Source organism: Leucopleurus acutus, assembly GCF_964270905.1.
Source record: "Leucopleurus acutus genome assembly, chromosome: 1".
In the NCBI taxonomy this organism is placed as follows: domain Eukaryota; kingdom Metazoa; phylum Chordata; class Mammalia; order Artiodactyla; family Delphinidae; genus Leucopleurus; species Leucopleurus acutus.
Window position 1 is genome coordinate 43,371,023 of NC_139142.1, and position 17,256 is coordinate 43,388,278.

Below are 17,256 nucleotides of genomic sequence, written 5' to 3' on the forward strand. Positions count from 1 at the left end.
TAATACATCTTAAACTTCGTTTGAAATAGGAGTCTATATATGAGCAAAGTACTTAATCCTCAGTTTCCTTGTTAGTGCTCTGTGATCACTGCTAAGGCTAAAATTCTGTAATTCCAAATGCAGGCATTCTGTTGAGAATGTATAGTGATGTCAGAAATGGATTAGCTTAAGAAGTCATATCTGAGCCCACTGAGAGTATCTGAGAGCTAGATCCTCCTCCAGTGCTGCCAGCTTTCAGTGACCGTATACCACTTTGATTAAGAGCTAAGGCTCTTGAATCAGACAAATGGCAGATGTGCATCTTGGCTTTGTCACTTGCTAATTATGTGACCTTGTGCGAGTGTTGTAAAGTGGGGAGAAAAGACATTTGTGGTTTTCATCCTTACCACTTCTATCAGCTTTTTGAAGGTATTTCCAGTCCTATGTGGGATCACCTCATTGGCTCATTTTTCATCTGACCAACATTTATTGAAATGTTGTCCTTTGTCCGGTACTGTATTAGAAGTTAGGGATATTAAGATTAAGTAATAAGATCCTGCCCTAAAGAGTGTAGCCTAGTGAGAAAGTTAATGTATGCAACCAATGATAGTATTCTATAAGTGCTATAACAGTAGCATGGAACCAAGTACTGTGAGAATCCACAGGGAGCTGTTACTAAATTGTGGGCTGGTGGGGAGGGTAGATAATTAAAACTATTAAAGTTACCTTTTATTAAACACCTATTATGTGTCAGACACCTTGCTAATAATACATTTGTTATTGTGCTTAATACAGTGGGAGGTAGGTACTGTTTTTATCCCCATTTTACATATGAGGGAACTGAGGCACAGAGAAGTTAGATAACTTATCAGAGGTTAAATATCTAAGAAATAATAGAGTCAGAATTCACACTATAACCACAGGCTTCCAGAGCCGGTGATTTAACCACTTTGTTCTGTTACCTCCAAGAAGATTTCACACTAGACTTTTAAAAGTCAAGGAGCATTTCAGGAAATAGAACAGGTAGAGGGGCATTCCAGGTAGATGTGACTCACACTTGCAAAGGTGTGGTGCATGAGTCACTGGTGTATTCACTGAATGTGAGTAGAGCTTAGGGTATGTGGTCTGTCAGAAAGGCAAGTAAAGCCTGGAATATTTGGGTCAGGGTTAGTTTATTAAGAGTTTTAAATGCTATGCTAATTGTTTAGGCTTTATCATAAAAACAATAGAGAACCAACCATTAATGATTAAGTAGGTGAATGACATGAACAACTCTTTAAAAAGGTGGCTGATAGGAATGTGTGCCGTGGGTGAGAGGGCAGAAGAGAGCAGAAGCTAGGCTACTGCATTAATCTGGATGCTGAGGGCCTGAACTGGGGGAGTAGCACAGGAATGAAGAGGAAGTGATGGACTCAGGAAACACTTGGAAGATTAAACCAATGGGACTTATCTATTGTTGGTTATTGGATGTGGAGGGCAAGGAAGAGAGGGAATCAAATATGATTCCAAGATTCTTAGCTTACATATCTTGTTGAATACCAACATTACTTACTTACATTATATACATTAGCAAAAGTACGTTTAGGGGGAATGTCAGTGAGTGCTGGAAGAACATCTGTTTTCTCACCAAGAGAACTTGGTTAAGGTCATGTAAAACTTTTAAACTTTTTAATCATCATCTTTTCAGAAATACTAGAAATGGTGGGAGAAGAAAAACATCCCTTCTTTATGGCTTTGAAACAGAGGAATGATTTTGAAATTTTAATAATACTTTGATAATGTATAGTTGTTGAGTTTTTGTTTTTAAAGCAAAAAAGAAAGCTTTCTAGCATTTTAGTGTATGGATATAATGGGTAGACTCAAATGGAATGACTCCAGTCCTCTAGAAAATTTAAGCTGTGAAGTATGACTTCCTATAGTTGGACTGTTTATATGCTAGGAATGCTTCCCGATTCTGAACCAGAATTTTAACCTTTAACCTTGAGGATGTCAAGTATCTTCTTATGGGAAGACACTGCAGATCTATAACACAGTTCTTAGCCATCATATTTAACTGTAATCCCAAAGAAAGCATGTTTATCTCATTAAGGTTAACAAATGACTCCTTGGCAGTAGTATGTGTAAAGTATAATTACAAATTAATTGTATTTGATGGATTTCAGACATGTTTTGAAGGCAAATTTTTGGAAGTATGACATAACTGAGTTGTCTTAAGCAGGGTAATAGTTAACCAAAGGATTAGCAAAATCCTTTAGAGGTAATTTATTTCTGAATCTGATTTAAAAAAACCCCAAAACTCACACATTGTCATCCTTTTATCAGATGCCTTTTACTCTGCTTTAGCAATTTTTTAACACAATGAAATAAAATTATTTTCATTGTGATTACTAATGGCTTTGATCAAAAGAGATCATTTGCAGAATATTTTTGTTTAAGAAAATTGTGGATACAAATTTCATTAAAATTTTGTGATTATATTTAGTAAATATTTTAATTTTAATACACATTTAACTTTCATCAGTACAGAGAAATGTGTTTTTAAAATAGATTGTAATATTTTGATTTTTCTGTAAAGGAGATTATAAAAAAGTAAATGATAGTCATACATAACCACAGAATACATATTCATTTCAAGTGCACATGGAAATTTAGAAAATGGGCTATGTGCTAGGTCTATAATGTCCTAACAATTTTCAAAAATTTGAAATTATTCAGAGTATGTTTTATGACTGTAGTGGAATAAAGTTAGAAATAAGAGTTTACTAAATTTTCATACACTTGAAAAATAAACTATTTCTAAATAACTCAGGAGTCAAAAAAATTACACTGGAAATTAGAAAATATTTGAACTGACTGGTAAAAATACAACTTATCAAAACTTGTGAGATGCAGCCAAAGCAGTGCATAGAGAAACACTTAAAGACTTAAATGTGAATGTATTTAAAAGAAGAAAAGCAGAAAACAACTATTTAAATCTATTTCAAAAAGTTAGAATAAAGCATCAAATTAAACACATAGGAAAGTAGGAAGGAAAATAACAGAAAATAAAATATAAAACAGAGGATCAACAAAAACAAAAATTGGCTTTATTGTAAAGACTAATGAAACATAAACCTCTGTAAGACTGATCAAGTAGAAAAAGAGCACGAATATTATCTCAGGAAAGACGAGGGAAACTTCTGTACATATTCTGAAGACATTAAAAAGAAAACTGAAGCGGGACTTCCCCTGTGGTCCTGTGGTAAAGAATCCGCCTTCCAATGCAGGGGATGCGGGTTCAATCCCTGGTCGGGGAACTAATATCCCACATGCCGCGGGGCAACTAAGCCCGCGTGCCACAACTACTGAGCTTGCACGCCACAACTAGAGAGCCCACACGCCCTGGAGCCCACATGCCACAACTAGAGAGAGAAAACCCTCACACCGCAACTAGAAAGAAGCCCACGCACCGTGACAAAGATCCCGCGTGCAGCAACTAAGACCCAACGCAGCCAAAAAAACTTAACAAAAAAAAGAATAATACCAACTCTTTGCTAATAAACTTTAAAAAATAGATTAAGGTTATTCTTCAAAAAACTTTAAAAACACTGATACAAGATAAAATAGAAAATATTAACAATTCTATATCTATTAAAAATAGCTATTCTTTAATTAAAGTCTTTCCTGTGAAGAAAGCAGGCTTAGATGACTTCCTTGATTAGTAATGGTAAAAGTTTTGAAAGCTATCTTCCTGAGATCTGTAAATGCTTGCTATCACCACTTCTGTTTAACATCATAATGGAGATCCTAGCCAATACAGTAATGCAAAAAACTTATTTTATATATATATATGTGTGTATATATATATATATATATATGTATGTATGTATAAGGCAGAAGGGAAGAAATAAAACTCATTATTGGCCGATACTGTGATTATGTACATAGAAAGTCAAAGAGTACAGATAAGTTATAAGTGAATTTAGCAAGGTTACAAAATCTGTATACTACAGATTAACTATAGAAATTATTCTTTATACCAGTAAACAATTTGAAGATAATTTTGAAATGTTATCTGTTACAAAAACATCAAATACCTAAGAATGAAACTAGTGAAAGACATGTAAGACCTCTATGCATAAGACTCTAAAACATTATAGAGAGAAATTTAAGGGAGTGAAAGGCCATGTTTATTGATCAGAACTCAACATTATAAATCAGTTCTCCACAAAGTGATCTATAGATTTAATAAAATCCTAATCAAAATCCCAGCTCATTTGTTGTGGAAATTGACAGAATGACTCTGAAATTCATATGGAAATGCAAAGGTCCAACAATAGCCAAATATTCTTAGAGAAAAAAAATTTGGAGAACTTTCACCACTAGATACCAACACTTATTAAAAAGTTACAGTAATTAAGACAGTGTGATATTGACAAAAGGATAGAAAAATAGACCAATAGAGCAGAATAAAGGGTCCAGAAATAGACTGACACATACATGGATACTTGATTTATGATAAAATTGGTGCTGAGGAGTAGTATATTTATGAGTCTCCATCCCTCCTCCCTGCTTAATACCATACACAAATTCTTGGTGGTTTATGCACCCAAATGTGAAAGATAAAACAATAAAGCTTCTGAAAAATAACAGGCAAATATATTTGTAATAGAATAGGAAAAACTATCTTTGCAAGTGACAGAAGTAACTCTAACTTGAATTACATATAAATTAGGAACTCCCAGTCATGCTAAGGCAGAAAATGAATAGACTTTGCAGTCAGGTGTGAGAGGGTCAGGACAAAGAGCCTCTGAATCTCTGGAGGCTAGAGATTGGGGAACTGGATTTAAAAGCATGAAGATTCTTGAAGAAATTTGTTGGTGGGAGTTAAGAAGTTGAAAAGACCAAAGAGAGTAGGGAAAATATTTGCAATATGCATAATTGACAAAAGATTAGTGTCCAAAATATATGAATAACTTCTATAAATCATTAAGAAAAGGACATTTCAATAGAAAAATTGGCAAAAGATTTGAATCACAGTACACAAAAGAGGATATTCAGCACCCAATAGATATAAAGATTCTCAGCCTCATTGGTTATCAGGGAATTGCAAATTAAAACCACAATGAGATACTATTACACATTCCACAGAATGGCAAAAATTAAGAAGCCTTGACAATTCCATGTATTGGCAAATGTGAAGCAAGTGGAATTTGTATACAATTCTGGTAGGAACAGATATATTGCTATTTGGGTAACTTTGCTATTTTCTACTGCATATGCATACCCAGAAACTCCACTCCCTTCCTTTGAAGGGAAGGAAAGGTAGTGTCTGAGGAGGTGGCTCAAGAGCTTAGGTCCTGGGGTGTTGTTTTATTTCTTGATCAGGGGACAGTTACATGAGTGTGTTCACTTTGTAATAATTCATAGAAAAGTACATTTACAGTTTGTGCACTTTTCTGAATTTAAGTTATATTCTAATTAAGCGGTTAAGTAATTGAAACAGAACTACTTTGGTTTTGCATTCATAGCCATTAATGGTGCTATTAAAAATAATGTAAAATCTAGAGGCACATTTTCTAGAACTTTCTGGATATAATACACCTCCTGGCTTGTGCTGTTTGTTGAATAATTTATATCATATGACCTCAGAGGATAAGACCTACTAGAGTAATTCCTGTGTAGGTGGATTAAAACCCATGTGTGTATATATAATATTTTTTCTCTTTCCTCATTCTAAAGTAATATATACATGCTCTAAATACTCCAGACATTACAGAAATATACAATGCAGCATAACCAGAAATATCTAGGTAGGGTACCCCTGCTTTATTGGCTTGGTCTACAAAAGGTCAGTTTTTTAAAAATACTAAAATTCTAAGAATTCCAATCCAACACCTAGAATTCCCCCAAACCTAAGGTTGTAGAGGTTAATAAAACTTTACTGCATGCTTGGGGGATAACCAAAGAACAGCAGCAAAAGTGATTTACTCTGCCATTGGCAGTGATTTTTCTCAGGCTCATGTGCCCTGAATTCAATATCAGGGACCCCATGGACTTTCTATCAGGCTCCCAGATGTTGAGGCTAATTTAACGCCCATCAACAAAACTCTCCAAGAACTTTCATGTGCCAAATCCAGACTCAAAGAGGCTCTGTCTGCCCCATGCCCACACTCCTGATTCCAAGGCCCTTTCATTTTTCTGCTTTAAAATGATTTGAGAGAGGGACTAGATGGTAAGTCACAGTAGAGTGGATTTCTCAAAGCCCAAGTTAGTTCATTTTAATAACACCACAGAGGAACACTGAGAGTCCTATCTAAATATACATATAGGAAAGCATTTTTCCAGTGCTTCAAGAGCCCAGCACAGCCAACACCACATCTGGTTGCTAAACAGAACTCCTCATGATGATAGCTAATACTCAATGGAACATTTACTTTATGTCAGATGTTATTTTAATGACTTTATATTCAATCTACACAAAAACTCTATGAGGTAGATACTAATATTGTCATTATTTTATGGTTAAAAGAATGGAGGTGTGGAGAAACCTAAAGCAAGTTCACCCAGGTAGGGGAAGTTAGAACCAGGATTGAACATGGGCAGTCAGCAATTGGTACCTGTACTCCTAACCACCACCATGTTACATTTCTTGGAAAATAAGCTGCTCAGATGATAACATCTGGCTTTGGACTTCTGACGACTTCACATGCTTCTCCAAGATTGACTGAGACTATTCTGAATAATTTTCCCCAAACAAAGGGTACATCTCAGAATATAATGGATTTATCAACTACCAGGAACCCAAACTATCCAGCAACTCCCCAAAGCCAGATCCTTTCACAAAACAAACCAGTACATTTAAAAAGTGGAAAATCCCTGTAATCCTGCTCAGTGCTCAACTCTGTTAGTAGACATGTTATGAATTTTGATTTGGGTAGCTTCTCAAACTTGTTCTTAACTCTTAAAGAAATCCATACCTTTCACATTTAAATATGCAGCAAGTTGAACATTGATGTGACCCTTCATAGCACAAGCAGAGGATAAAAATACCTGAACCAACATGAAGAGTTTAGGGAGTAAGCCTTTCCTTTGTTATTTAGAGCCAGTGGGTGAGAATTCATAGGCCAGTTAGTAATAATGTTGCCTAAGTGTTGGGCTAGGCCAGACCCAAAGCCTGATCCACATTCAAAGATGGGCAATAACAACGACTTGAACTCATTTTAAGATTACTCTGATCCAATTTACAAACCTGCAAAAGAGCAGCAATACAAGTGTGTGAGTGGAGAAGCCTCAGTGTCTCCTTTGCTCTTCATGGAAGGGTGCCCAAAGTTCAGAAGTCAACATGGCATGTTTCCAGTAATGAATCACTGCACAACTCTACCTCAGAGTCTTATTAGCCTAGGATAAAGGCCCTATCAGCACTCAGGGGTTTATCATTCACTCAATTCAATATTTACTGAACACCTATGTGCTGGGCTTTGGTCTAGGCACATGGGATACATCAGTGAACAAAGTCCCAGATGTTGTTGAGCTTACCTTTTAGCAGCAGAAGCAAATCAATACAATTAGTAAAGTCTGCAGTACATTAGAAAGCGATAAGTGCTTTGGGGAAAAAAAACAGATCAGGGTATAAAGAAAAAGAGTTGGCAGGGAAGAGCTTCTCTTCAGTATGGTAGGATCAGCTTTATATGTGTGCAGTCTGTGCAGTTACACAAGGCCCATACTCAGAAGGGATTGCACTTGGTTTAGTGCTCTGCTGACATCATCTTGAAATTCTTAATAATTTTGTCTTTGAACTTATGTGTTGGGTTTTTTTAATAAATTTATTTATTTGGTTTTGGCTGCATTGGATCTTCCTTGCTGCTTTTGGGCTTTCTCTATTTGCGGTGAGAGGTGGCTACTCTTTGTTGCGGTATGCGGGCTTCTCGTTGCGGTGGCTTCTCTTTGTTGCAGAGCACGGGCTCTAGGCGCATGGGCTTCAGTAGTTGTGGCACGCGGGCTCAGTAGTTGTGGCTCACAGGCTCTAGAGCGCAGGCTCAGTAGTTCTGGTGCATGGGCTTAGTTTCTTCGCAGCATGTGGGATCTTGCCTGTCCAGGGCTCGAACCCGTGTCCCCTGCATTGGCAGGCGGATTCCTAACCACTGTGTCACCAGGAAAGCCCCTAAACTTATGTTTTTTAAGTGAAGTCTGATGGGACAATGGAGTATGTGTATAAGCAGAGGAGGTATGCATAATTTGCATGTCTGCCATGTCTGTTGAGATTCTAATTGAAAACTGCACTACATTGGTGTATTAATTTGGCATTTTTAGATTATTAAGTTCTTTCCATTCAAGAAGATGGTATGCTTTTCTATCTGTTTTTATGTCCTCTGGTGATATTATATAGATATTTTCTATTTAGGGCCAGCACATTTCTTTTTTATTTAAATTCTATTTTAATTTATTCCTGGACCTTTTCTGGAGAGACAGCAGTTTCGATGCAACGCACATTTTTTTCATATTAAAAATCAGCATTTTGTCTTTTGACTTAAAATCATAGGAGAAGGGAGAAAGTTCCGGAGAAACACACAACTAGGAACAAAATAGTCTTTTTGTTTCCTGGCATGTTGTATTTCTGGCCATCCTTTGCTTGCAAGTTTATTCTTCTCCTTCAGACCCATTGAAATTGGGTAAATAATCCTTTTGGGGGGAAAATACAGGGATCAGTGAGTCTTAAAGTTAGAGTAGTAGTGGATGAGACAAAGCCTGTACTGGCCATGAGAACAGACTGCTCTGTGTGGTTACTTGTTGGGATAACCATGACTGTCAGCAAGACCAAAGAGAAGTAGACAGAGAGGTCAGTGACCCCATGGCCTCTTGGGTGGGGTCTACATATGTACCTTTGACACCACTGGCCACTGAGGACTAAATGCAAAGAGCAGCACAAGCAGGGACCACAGGGGCTGATGTGATGTGTGGCCAGGCCTGATTTGTGCAAACCAAGGAAAATGAAGCTCATCCCAGATCAAGAAGGCTGTAAATGTTATTGTAAACCTCAACGGACCCATTTAGTCAGCAGAAATATTTTCACCAGCAGTGTAGGATGTGCAAATGCATAGAGATGGAGCAGCCAGATGAAAAATAAGAGCAAAATCTTAAAAGTAGCAACAGTATCATGGCAGAAAGAGGTGAACATTCTAGACTAAAGTGGACACAGAGATGTTTTGGTATGCAGCCAGAACCCAGCAGCGTACTGCTGGAGACATTGTGACTCATGGAGGGCAATCAGCCCAGCAAGGACAAGCATGGACCCAAGAGGAAATGAGGCAGAGAGAAGAGGTACCAGACTAGGTCTGAGACAGCTTCTGTTTGCTTTGGGCTATAGGAAAATACCTGGCCTTAGGATAAAGGCCATTTACAGTGGCCAAAAGAGACCTTCATTTAGGTGTTAGAACAGAAACAAGAGTCTTTTGCACCCAGCTACATTTAGAAACCAATAATCCATGATATTGGTTTCTACCAGAACAGTTAATTGTCAGGCATCAGTTTCATCGACCACTGCTCTTTTGAGGTTCCTGGAAGGCAGAATGGGAGGCTATTATTAGGATCCAGTATGGCAACACTACTCTTGAACATTCATTTTTCAGCTGAGCATTGTGAGAACCACAGGCAGGGAAAGAGTTAAGTATGTCAAACTGCATACACAAAAAAGAGGGAGAAAGAAATGTTACCAGCATATTTTTAAACAATAGACATGAAAATGCGGGCTCTTCTCGGTATGGAAAAAAATTTCCTTTTCATACATATTGACAGCCAGAGGGGGTTATTATTGAGAACATGGGTGAAGTTACTGCCAGTTTCTACTGGTACTCATGTTTAAAAAGAAACTATGGAAACCAGAAGAAGGAATATTAATTAAGTTCAAATTTGGAATGTCTTTGCCAGGAGTAGATGAATGAATTCAATGAAGCAACCTGTTGGGTTGTAATTCAGTGTTTTGTTAGCAATTTAATAGAATGTTGAACTTTTCATAAATTAACACTTTGTTTTAATAATCTTATTAAAAGGTTGTTTCTTGATAAGGTTAGTCCTGGAATGTCATTTTGTTTTAAATTTAAAGAACCAGTATATATTTTTTCTTTTTCACAATTTTAAATAACCGCATTATTGGTTATTTATAAAAATATTTAATAAATTTCTATGTTAAAAATAAAAAGCACAAAATAGTATAGACAAGTAAATGTCTTTCCCACTTCAGACTCTGTCTCCCTGCTACCCCTAACTAAAGAAACCTGTTATTAGTTTCTTGTGTATACTTTAGAGATATTATTTGCACATCTCTTTCATACAAATTCACAAAATCTGTTGTTTGTTAGACCTATTATAACTCTTTTTAAAAGTTCCCTATTATATTTATATTCAAGGCCCTTTGATGATCACATCTTTGGGGTATTATTTTCTAAGAACACATGCCTTTTAAAAGAAAATATTTTCTAATAATGAAAGTAATATGTCTGGAGAAGATAATGTTAATGAGAAAATACAAAATGGGAAAACTTATTCACCTGAATAAACCTGGAGAGTTTACAAGTAAGGCTTCACTGGTCACTGTAGGGTTTAAAGGAAGTTTCCACTTTACAATGTGAATATGTTGTGGTCGTCTTAGTCCTTAGACTAATTTGCTTCTTTCTGGTGGGGAGGATAGCAATGTGGAGAAAACACTGACTAAACCGAAAATCAGCTCCATTTAAATGTGAAGCTGCGTTCTAGACACAAGCAGACTCTGCTGAAGGACTCTGAACATTAAGCTGCATGCCTTGCTGAGTTTTATTCCAAATAGACAACAGCAGATGGTAACAATGCACTTCTCATAGATGGTAGGAGGGAGGCAGTCTTGTTTCAAGTAATACTATTTCTGGGCGATAATCCAAAATGCGCAGTAGGCAGAAGTTAAAAGGAAGCGCTTGCTTTTAGGTTTTTAAAATATATCCCTTAATCCTGGGTGATGATTGACAATCATGATTTAGAGTATGAGGGGCCTCTCTTTAATCTGGCAAGTTTGATGTTATTTGCGTATCTAGTAGGGCTTTTATTCAACTAAAAGTAAGTGGAAGCCTATGCAATTGATGCTGCATTTCAGAATTGATTCCTGGCCTGATACTCTATTTACAGATTAGTAAGTACACAGGATCCATCCTCCTCCTCATCTTTTTGAAATTTAAAAGCTCTAAAAGACACATTTACAATTAAAATGTTTCTTGCTGTGTAAGACTATGACCAGGAGATGACGTTTTTTCCCTATAATTTAATTTCTTGAGAAAAGAAGCAGTCTATAAGATTATATTATAATCCCGATTTGATTCTTAAAGTATAATATTAGCCATTGGTATTTCCAAATGATTAAAATGTTGTCATTTCTGGCATTGTGTGGTTTGTTATAAGTTCTTGGGAGAAATTTTAGTGAATTACCTCCAAGTCTACTGCTCCTATTACAAGGTTTCTGGGGAAGCTTTCCTAAGAAAAAGATCAGTGTTCAGCCATTGTATTCCTACTGTTTTATCATTTGTGACAATAAATTGATTTAAAAACACACATTACTAAAATATAATTAAGTAATAAATTCCAACACATGATACAGCTAAGAAAAGGAAATGAACAGAAATGAAATTTAACAGATGAATTTGACAACAGTAACAATAAATGTGGTTTTTATTGAGGCACTTAATCACTAATGTTAATGTCTCTGTCACAATTGAATTAAACAAAGCAAAATGGGCTTAAGGGAAGAGAGAGAGCTGTATGTGAAGCCCAAGTGATTTAGTGTTTGACCTGTGTTCTCATTATGATGTTTTAAATTATGTAATTTGGGGGAAATGTTTAAGAAGTAAAACACATTCATTACAGAAAATTGGAAAATACAGAAAAGTATAAAAAGAAAATAAATATTACCCTCAACTCCAATTTTCAGAGACAATCACTATCTTGTAAAGTCAGTTTTTTCCCCTTATCTTGGTTTAATCCAGATTTAAGTATAAAATGTACCTCCCAGGAGACATTCTGGCTGCTGGGAGCATGCAGAAGTGTTCAGAAAGGGTCCCTTGCAGCTTCTGGATCCGGGGTAAGTGACACAGAGCACTACAGGTTTGGTCTGTGTTTTGTAGCTGCGCTAGCAGTGCTTTCTTCCTATAGAAACCCCAGTGATGAGAACCTTTGTGTTTAGAATATATTCTAACCTAATAAGTGAATGTTGATAATACTTCTTTCTGTTAACATTTCAAAAGCCCATTTTTGCTGCAGAATCATGTGTTTGATATTTAAAGGCTAATAAAATAAATCCAAATAATAGAAAAATAGTATGAAAATCATATTGGCATATCCATTGCAAACAATTATTAAACCCAAATTTCCTTTTTGCCTTTGGACCTTCAGTTTCTTGCCAGTAAATGATTGAGTGATTGCAAAAATGAAAACACTACTTGCCTACAGCTTTGCTCAATTTATTCATAAGGATTGCATAGGTTAACTCATCAAATCTTAATGAGGATTTTCTGAGAAGTATAATAGGTAGACCTAAGTCTACAGGCTCAAAAATTAAATCCCAAACCCTCAGAATGCCAAATCTAGGGAAAAGTCAAGGACCTTCCTCTCCAGTCAGCGATGGCCATCATCCCAGCAACCTATCCTGTCACATGGTTTTCCCTCTCCCCAGCATGCTATTCCCCTCCCTCCCTCACACCCTCACGTTACTGGCTGCACTCTTCCTTGGAGATGCTGCTCGGATGTCTCCTGTGCCATGAAACCTTTGTCTCCAGCCCCTGGCAAGGTGCCTGGCACCTCCCTCCACACTGACAGGGCCCTTCACACACACACAAACCTCCACTGCAGCTCTCATCACCTCCGGTTTCCACCATTTATTTACTATCTGTCTCCTCCTTACCTGTGAGCTCCCACAGCCTAGCACAGCATTAAAAAATGATTTGTTGATGCATTGACTTACTAAATAGATGAATAAACAAATGGATGAATTTACTCATAAGATAAAGGTGTCTAGCACCCAGCCTAGCAGCACAGTTAGTATGCATAGTAGTGATAATAGTTTCTGATGCTATGACTTTTACTGAATAGTTATCAGATTTTGTGTTCAGTCCTTTAATGAATTACTCTTTTATGGTGATATTATTATCCTTATTCTACAGAGGAGGAAACTCTGAGGCTTAGAAGGAATAAATCACTTATCCAAAGGCAGACAGCCAATATCTCATGGGGAGGGGACTCAAATTCATGCTGTCTCATTCCAAAGCCTGTGTACTTACCAATATCAAATACTACCTTTTTCTGCAGCAGGCAGTCAATACATGTCGAATGAATCAATGAACGTGTACTCTCCTTACATGTGAGAAGTTTGGGTGAGAAGCAAGTAAGAAGTTGAAGTGAGACTTAGCATCAGGTGTGTAGTAAGTGCTCAAGAAATGGCAGTGCCATTGGCTTTATTTTGTCATATGTTCTATGTAGCAGCAAACAACCCAAATACCATCAGTGAAAATCTGACTTGAAATTAGGGCTGGATTGATATATGTGAACACCGTAGATGTCAAATATACTTGTTCAAGATTTGTTTAGTGGGGAGGGGTCAACACTGGCAAGAATGCTTCCTTTTCCCCCCTTTCAATTTCCTCTAAAAGCTTATGTATTTCAGTAGAAATGGGACCATGTTACATTTTGCCCTTTACGTTAGGAGGCATGTATAGAGACCCCAGTTCACTGTCAACACATTTTGTGGTATTTTTAGCACTTCTAATATATTGGTACCACAGACATTGGTCTGGTTGGTCCACTCCATAATCTGACTCTGTATACAGAGAGATATTATTATGAAATGTGCCAAAAGATGTCACAAGTTCCAGGTTGATCTCCATGGCTCAGCGATTCTCAACCCTAGTTAGTTTTGAATCAACGCATTTGAAGAGTTTTAGAAGCCTTCCGATTCCTAGCACCCAATCTCAGAGTTTCTGATTAAGGAGACCCAAGGAGTTGTAGTTGACATATGTATTTTTAGGAAGCTCAGCACCGTGGATTGGGATGTGCAGCCCATGTCCAGAACTGATGAAACAAAGTATGTAAAGACTTTGACTATAAATATAAACTTTCCTTACCCTGAACCCTCCTAAGCAGGATGGCAGACAAAAAGGGAATAAGGATTTATTTCCAGCCAGGTCTGAGGAGGAAGAGGCTCTGATGTGGATGTGCTAATTGGATTAACAGATACAGTTCAGTGGTTTGCAAAGTTGACTTTTCTTTGCACTCACCCCGGGGCAGTTTTAAAAAATAACCTGAGTTCACTGGCAACACATTTCTGTGGTATTTTTAGAACTAATATATTGATGCCATGGGCTCCCACCCCTAGAGGCACTGATCTAGTTTTTGACCTAGGTCTTAGGATTTTTTAAAGCTAGCAGGTGATTCTAATGTGCAGAAGTGTTTGAGAACCACTGGTCTAGTTGAGGAAACTACATCAGATGTCAGGTAATTGACTCTCTGCAATATCTCCTCAACGAGGGTATTCTCTTGGATTGATCCTTCTGCCACTCCCCAAATCTAATGCACAGAAAGCAGGTCTCTGTTTCAAAGGAAAGGAGAAGGAGAGACAGTGAGTATGGCTAAAACATAGGAATCTCTGGTTTTCTAGAGTTTCTAGGTAGGGTCTCAGGAAACATTGTGGAGGCACTTTTTTGTTATGTACCTTTGCTCTACCTTTATTCTCAGTAAGAAAGTTCTTGACTTTAATTAAATTTCCTAAGCTAAGGTATAAGCTAGCCGACAGGAGTAGTCCCATCTGGCAATCAAAGATCTCAGTAAGAATGAATATGTTGGCGTTATGGTTTGTGTATGAGCCGCCTCATGAAGGCCTGATCACTCTCAGGTGCAATGATAAGACTGGTGCAGAGCCCACCAAGCTGAGAACCAGACCCAGCTTTCTTGATGATCCTACCAAATTGCCACCCCATGAGACTTGCGCAGAAAGAGATGTCTTTTTCATTTTAAGTCCGTCTCTTTACAGGAAGACCCAGGAAACATCCCACAGCATTTACCATGTTGAATACACTGGGGCCTCTTACTCCCTTAGCTGAGTGCTGGAAATCACGGGCAGGTAGTTGACTTGGGTCTAAGAAGAAAAATAATCCAACAGCTTGGAGACAAAATAGAGATAACTGAAGGGTCTAAGTGCAGGCATGAACACCAAAGGGCAGTGTCTCCGAGAAGTAGACCATGAGACAGAACAATCCTAAGCCAAATACACATGTTCGAAGGACCCTCCAATGTCCAGTTCCATGAAACTCGCTAGTGGAGATGAGAACCATAGGAGGCTGGGGGCAATTTCAACACAGGGCTCTTCTCTCTTTCCAATTCTCCCTCTACCCTGCATCAGTCTTGTGGCCTGCCTGAAAATCTCACAATTTAGGCTTTGTTATTTGGTATAAAATACAACTATCTCCAGAAAGTGCAATAAGCCTCCCCATTAATGTCTATACAGTGATTCTCAACCCTTGCTACATGTTAGCATCACTTGGAAGGTTTTTTAGTTCTGCTTTTTAAATACTGAAGCCAGGGCTTCATAGTCAGAGATTCTGATTCAGTTGGTCTAGGGTAAGGCCTAGGCATTAGTATATGTTTTTTAAAAATGAAAGGTAATTTTAATGTGCAGTAAAAGTTGGCAATCACTGGTCTAGAGTGTGAAAAATTTGATCATATCATTTCTGGAGGGCAGATTTTGATTGGGAAGGAAAGAAAACTGAATCCTTGGGCAAAGGGAGGTAGGAAGAAGTACCTGGGGTTTTTACAGGAAGATGGGGACAATGGAGATTAGGAATGAGGAGGTGGCACTGAAAATAAACTTCTATTTGTCAATTTTGCCTAGGGCTGGCTCTGACCCAGGACATAAGAGAGATAAGAACCGAGGAGGAGAGTGAGTTTATGAGAAAAGTGCATCTTCATGAATACATATTTAAAAACTGTCTTAACAAGCATTCTCAACATCACTGGGTTTCGGAAATTGACCACCTCTAACAAAGCACTTTTAATTCCTGTAGTACTGATTCTTCCTGGAAAATCCTAAAATAAAAACTAGCACAAAATTGAGTATTAAAATATCTATGGGAGTAGTGGTAAGTGAGGTGTTTGCTTAAGGATCCCTCAAGACAGTTTATATAAGAACCTTGAAGTGTGCCCTCAGAGAAATAAGTCATATTTTGTTATTGTAAAATCACTGTGTAAATGTCCTTTTTTAAAACACCAATCCAATTTTATCTTGCTTTAGTTTGCTTCTCCATCATTTGCCAGCCAAACAGCTTGCCCCTTGACCCATTCACTTGTCACTTTACTTGGCATGAAGAATTTTAATTAGTTTTGTTGGTTGTCCTCCTGACTTTTGTTTAGAACATTTTCCAGGGCTGCTACGTTACCTCTAATCCACAGCCTCTGAGAGGCAGTGTGGCATCATGCACTGAAGTTGTGCATCCTGGGTTTGAATCTCAAGTCTTTGACCTTGGGCACATCTTGTTGATTTCCTTTTCCTCATCTGTAAAATGGGAACGATGCTAATACACTGGCAGAATTATGAGCATTGAGTGACAATACATGTGAAAATTGCTTTATAAACTATATAACATGCTGTGTAAAGGATTCTTTCCCCTTCCGTGGCCCTCTCACAGGGAGGGCCTGTTAAAGCTCTTCAGGATAGGATGAAAGGGGATGGATTATTGGGGGATATTTTTAAGACATCTGCTCTTGGTCTATCGATCATTTCAGAACAAATGTGCTGAGATCATCCTCTGGCCTTCCTGAGGCCACGGCTCAAGAGTCATCATCACCAGCCTCTGGGCACATCACTCATTGGGTGCTCTGCCCCAGAATCTGACATCAGAGAGATTTGTATGGACTGTTGGGTTGGTAGAGTTGACCTCGGGTAGGGCTCTTCAGTTTGTGATAATCAGAGTGAGCCACGTGGCTTTGAAGGTACAGGACCAGAGTTTCCTCTGAAGATTATCATTTTAGCTTTGGGTCCACCAATCTCTAAGCCCTTAAAGGGCCCCTTTGTGGTCTGTAATTCCTTGGGGTTATGAGAATCTCCTATAACATCAATCCAAGACACTCTCTTAGAACTTTATTGATAGGACTTGTGGTTGTTCATCAGTGTCGTATGGTGGAATCTGCTATGCAAATACAATTCAATAGGAAATATTGGGGCTTGTTTATCCTTTCCTGTTCTAGGCTGTCCTTGTCTTGATCTAGGACAGTGGTTCTCAATGTGTGATCCCC